We start from the raw sequence: 6366 nt of genomic DNA on the forward strand, positions 1-6366 counted from the left end.
CGAAGGTATGTGGAGTTTCTTGAATGAGATAGCAAAAGGCAAGGAAAGGTTTTCACGGATTACAGCAAGCCATCGACATAAAAATGAAAAGACAAGTTAATTTCATAAAACGGCTCTTCATCTTTTATATAAGCTTTGGATTTCAAATATTTTGGCCACGAGCATCACTGAAGAGACATGTATTGTCGAAATGCGCATCTGGTGCAAGAAAATTGGTACCGTTAATGTTATTACAGCAACCCACAACTGGTCTTACAATAAGTTAAGTTCCTCTGAATCTTTTAAGTGAAGAAAACGTCAAATAAACCACCAAAGATCGGCCAAAAATACCGAAAATCTTTCATGAAAAAATGTGAAAACATATGTCATAACAATAACTGAAAAGGTTCTTTACCTGCTATATATATATATGAACATGTGGCTGCGTAATAAAAACAGGGTGGGTCAGAAAATTGGATGTGAAAGATGAAGGTTAAAGTATAGCAAAAACGGCGAAACAGAAATAAATAAAACAATGCGAGTATTCTCAGATCTGAACTTTTTTGTGGTTAGGGATGAGAGATGGGTATATACCCTTCCACGTCCTGTTTGTGTTTCAGTTTGAGGTTTTTGTCTTTCTGCTGATTTGATAAGTTAAGCCTTGGCACTTTTAGTATTCACCATGAGATAAAACTGTATAATTTTCATGATCTGTGATCGGTTTTATCGGTTTTATATGCATGTTCGAAGAAACTAAGGTTTCAACTCCCTCAGGTAAAGTTGATTTTAGATGAATTTGGCTATTTATTTTATGTATTTTTGCCATATAGCTCTTCAACAGTTTCGGTACTTATACATCCTCGGATTTCAAATGTTTGGCTTTGAGCGTTCCTGATGAAGGTAAATCCAGAAAAGCGCTTCGGACGCATGCAATTATTAAACGTGTTGTTTAAAAAAAATCGACCTTTGATTTTGAATAGTCTCTTCGTACATGTATCCTTTGCCTCTCGTCTAAAGATATTGCTTATAAAATTGAAATCATCTTCAAATACTTTCATGAAGATACATTAATATCTTACGCTTTTGACAACAAACAACAAAAAAAAAAAACCTATTTTTTAATTTCGATTTAAAAAGAAAATTGCAAATTGGGCTACAAAAAGCCTAAACATATGACATTTCCTAATAGCAATAACCTTTGAATGGATACACCTTACAATGTTTTTAAAATCCAACATCGCCAGTGTGTTGAAAACTAAACAAGTAGGTGTGTTTTTTCGCAAATATTGTAAATACAATAGTCAATTCAAAATACTGCAGCACATCCAGTGAGCTACATGTACCAATATCAAACAGACTAAAATTTACACTCAGCCGAGACAGAACCTGTGGAAAATGTAATTACCCTTGTTAATTGTCCCTTTTTTGTGTATTTCACTTTGAAATAAAAATATAACCAAACTATTGCATAAAGACCTGTTCATGCTGAGAATGTGACTCATTCAACGAGACTTAATTTCGATCGGACGTGATATTATATTTATGCATCCCTTACAGCCAAACAAGTATTCCTCTATATGGATCTTATTACGGGACATCAAAACTTTCCAGTGACGTAGTCAAACCCCATTCAACAACTCTTAAATTATGTTGCTACTGCTGTTTTTAACTACTGAAGAGTATATCAAGTTCTAATTTTTTGATTGAAAGTTAATGGTGATTTGAATCTGAGAAGACCTATAATCAGTAATTGTAACTAGTGTATAATCAAAATTGTCGTCCAAGTTGACAACAAAAACGCAAGAATTATTAAGCATGAATGCAAGTACACGTTTTACCTGAAAATTATATAATTTGTGTTGTATTGATATCAAAATATTGGTAATAAATTCTGACACTAATTACTTGTGTGTTTAAAAGATAACATGCGCAGATTATTTTACTTGAATTAATTGCACAGAATCAGCAGTCTACACAATTTAACCCTGCTTAAGCTGTGATTTATTGCTTTTAGATGCAATTAACAATATAATTTAGTTGGGTTTTATTACAATGGTTTCAGATTTGCTCAACTAGGACAAATAAAATAAACGGGAATCAATCTTTAGTTACTTCTTGCATCGATTTAATCAATTACCCCATTGCACCTACATCTATTAATTGATTCGCTATTCTCTTTGACATGACTGTTCTGTACGTCTGTCGTAAGCATGATTGTCGGTATAAGTAGGACTACAGAATTAACACGTAGAAGTGCCGTGGGATTATTTATAGAAAGGAGTATGTTGGAAATAGGCTAAAGTTAAAGCAGTCTGGATTCTATGATGATTTCATCAATATCAAAAATTTTAAAATGGACTATTATTGCGGTTTACTTTAGATTAATTTAAAATCGGCTCTCTTGGTAATTTCCGTAGTTTAATTTGCAAATAATATAACAAGGTAACAGTAAGTTTCATAATTTTTCCTAGTTAATAGTTTGGTCTGTACTAAGTCTTGGAAAATACTCGTATTCATATAAAAATTAGGAACAAATCTGATATACAAATATAACAAATAAAAAGTAAAATAACAAAAATACCGTAGTCCGCGGAAAATTCAAATGAGAAAGTCCCTAACCAAATATCAAAATCAAAAAGCTCGAACAAATCAAACGAATTTCCTGACAGACATTTTTTGATGTAGAAGATGGTGCATTGAACCTGGCTTTATAGCTAGCTAAACCTCTAACCTGTATGACAGTCACATAAAATTCCATTATATTGAAAACAATGTGTGAACAAAACAAACAGACACAATAGGTCAACATGTCAAATATAGGGGTTCAGCGTCACGTGTGATATAATCTTAATCACTATAAAAACGAAAAGACATATAGACAAAGCACAGTAGCGAAATCGAAAGACAGGAATACAAAAACTTACCACAGCACAATAATACAATGACTGGATGTATTAGTACCAATCTACGTCAAATGGATATTACCAAAATAGACAAAAAAAAATTAATAATTTACAAAGGCAAATAAAGGAGATGTTATTTGTTTTAAGGATGTACACCTCTGAGGAGCCAAAAATTTCTAGAATTAAACTTTTTTCTTAACCTGATTTGTGGGTTTATAAGACTGTAACAAAATAATTAGTGAAGAAAAAAATCATATGGTGGTGCACTTCTATTTTTGCTACGGCCCTTTGAAAATGTCCAATTTTGATGATTTTCCCATTTTTCATCGATTTTTACCTATTTTTGAGCTATTATCGTGTAAAAAATCACAGTTCCACAATTAAACTTTTTTTCATACTTTCTATAAAGATGAAGTGGACTAATCTGAATAAATTTTATTTAAAAAAACTATAGGTAGGTGTTAATATAAGAAAGTTTTGACGCTTTTTTGTGTAAAATTTACCATGCTGTCAATTTTCTATTTTTGTGATTTTTCTCAGTTTTAAGAACATAATGCATATTATTTCAACTTTTTTGTTATAAATAATTGAAAAAATACATATCTAAGAAATTTGAAAAGACCAAAATGATATGGGATGAACATGATTCTTGTAAATCATTTTTTGTATCCCTCACCCATTTTCTCAAAATTTTGGCTAAAAATAGTGACTTGATTGGTCGTAAAATTTGAAAACTGGATTGCTCAAAAAACCGTTCGTTGTAAATACACAATTTTTTCACAGATTTATGTTTGATTATAATATTTTTAAAATTCATTGATATTTTTCACTTGTATCACATGATTTGGAGATAATTCAAGAAGGAGATTTCAACGAGATTTCCTTAAGGACTGTATCAGTGAATATATTGTACGTATGTACGTTTTCATTACCATGAGAATCATTAGAATATCATTCAGGTTAACTTGTATTTAATTTACTATCAAATTTTATTTCGGCATATCGCTTTTGAGGTTGGCCACAAACTGCTATGCATAAAAAGGCATAAAAAAGTCTGTTATGAAAGGAGCGAACTTGTATCTCATAAAAATTACCTTCCGTCTGTCGATAATTTTATTTACCAAAACATACTTGTATTTTCAATAGTTTTTATAGTCAGGTGGACTACTTATCTACCCTGGTTATCTGCTCTTGAAGGTTTACAACACGTCAAATATATTGTTATTGGTGTAAAAATTATCGTCAAAATCACAAAAACAGGGTTTTGTTTAGCCCCAATTTTATTCTAAAACTGCAATGATACCACCTCAATTATAATTGAAGTTTTATTGAATTTTCAAGTACACGAAAATTGTATTTGTTAATCACAATTTACATAATTATGATACTCCCTCTGTTTTTCATTTTTTTCAATTACGGAATAGGAAATGAAATGCTGGTAATAACGGATAAACTTTTCCGTTTATTTCGTGTTACAAGAAATGAACAATACAAATGTTCTGAGTGAACTATCATCATTTAGTCTTGGTAACAATACTAGCTTTCATGTCATATAACGAAAATATACGACTTTAAAAACATTAAAATTTTCCAGCTTCCTTTGCCGATTCAGAAATTTTCTCTTTTACTTCAATTAGTAAAACTAATCTGTATAGATGTGAATGGACTTTTCAATTATAAAATCAACATTTTGAAATTTGGTTATATTTTTATAATAATTTTATATTCAATTTCCGTTACTTTATCAGTTATTCTAATGAATTATGGAATACCATTAACGGTACCAATTTTCCTGCACCAGATGCGCATTTCGACAATACTTGTCTCTTCAGTGATGCTCGTGGCCAAAGAAATTGAAATCCAAAGCTTATATGGAAATTACTACGAAAAGTAAGTTAATGAACATCAACACTACCACAACTAAGCAGTCAGGCCTCAAATAGCAATTTTAAAACTATCCAATTATATGGTAAAGTATACAAGAGTGGAACTTGACCAACCACATATTTGTAAAATATTTATAGTCAGACCAGTAAACTTAAAGGGAACATCAATTATAGAGTAAATATAGCAACAAACTTTAAAATGGATTTGATATGTGGTTCCGTTATTAGAATATTATACCCCAAAGAAAAAGCAAACAAACAAACGGAATGTCGTCGCAACTTTGAGCGACCTAGCGCTTACATACATATTTCTGGAGATTAGAGCGTATGTTGGCACCTAGGTGTCTTGTTTGTTTTGACGAGAGGTTGCTGTCTTATTGACACATAACCCATTTATCCTTTTGTTCATTCTACTGCACGGAAACTTACACTACAGCTTTCTTCTATTCACAGGTCTTTAAAACAGTTTGATTTGAGTCATGATAATGTCTCCTATATTACTAGTTGTCTTTAAGAAGATTCATGGTCAACATTGTACAACTCTGTAAAAAAGTAATTCCTAAATATGAAATGGCTGTTGTATGTCCAAGGTTGTTTTAAAAAAGTGAGAGTCGATTCACGACCAATCGAGAAGGGTCATTTACCAAACAAGTAAGACAAGCCACCACACCCAACACAGCAGAGTACAACTTATTATAGATACTGAATAATATATCAAACAACACCCCGAATTAAACAAAAAATCAGAAGAATAGAATACCACTACTTATTTAGAAATTTCACATCTTAGACAATCTCACTTTAATTAATTGGTAAACAAAAAATCGAAACCTGCGAATGTGTGTGGACTATCGTCAACTAAACCAGAAGAAAAAAAAAGACAGCTATCCATTACCTCGCATTAAGAAATAACTGGAGTACAATAGTATGCAATTTGGAGTTTCCCACTTCCCGGCTACATACCAACGTCTGTTGGAGGATTGTTTAACTATAATATATTCTGCATCTTCATTGGTGATATTATTAGTTACATAGTTCAAAGCTCGAATTTCCATATGGAATTCACTGATCCCATATTTATCGTATTTGGTCACTATCACACTGTATAACAAATTTATCTTAGCGAATATCTTAACATGTTGTATTAGGCTAGTGGTTTATCAGAGGGGATTAAGTCTTCAATACTTGGTATTAAAAACCTACTTCCATCTGTCTACATATGCTAACCTCAAACTGTCAGCACAGAAATGAAAGCTGTTCAATCAAAATGTTATGTATGTGGGACATATTATTACTGAGGCTGGAATATAAATCGAAAAGGAAAGGATACATGAAAAGTAAAGTCGCCTAAGCCATCAACTCCTGAAGACTTTCGTTGATTATTTTTAGTTTTGTTGGGTTTTACAGGCATTTCATCGAGAACTTAGGTCGAGTCAGTATGCCTATGACTGATGTAATGTCAACACAAAACATAAAAGTATCGAAGGAATGGTGTGAAGTGAAGAACAAGATAACACATTCGAGATATTGAAGCAACAATCTTAACACTGCCCCGGTATTGGGATATGCATAAAGTACGTAACCGTAAGCTCTCTTCA

Source organism: Mytilus galloprovincialis, chromosome 4 (genome assembly GCF_965363235.1).
Source record: "Mytilus galloprovincialis chromosome 4, xbMytGall1.hap1.1, whole genome shotgun sequence".
Taxonomy (NCBI): domain Eukaryota; kingdom Metazoa; phylum Mollusca; class Bivalvia; order Mytilida; family Mytilidae; genus Mytilus; species Mytilus galloprovincialis.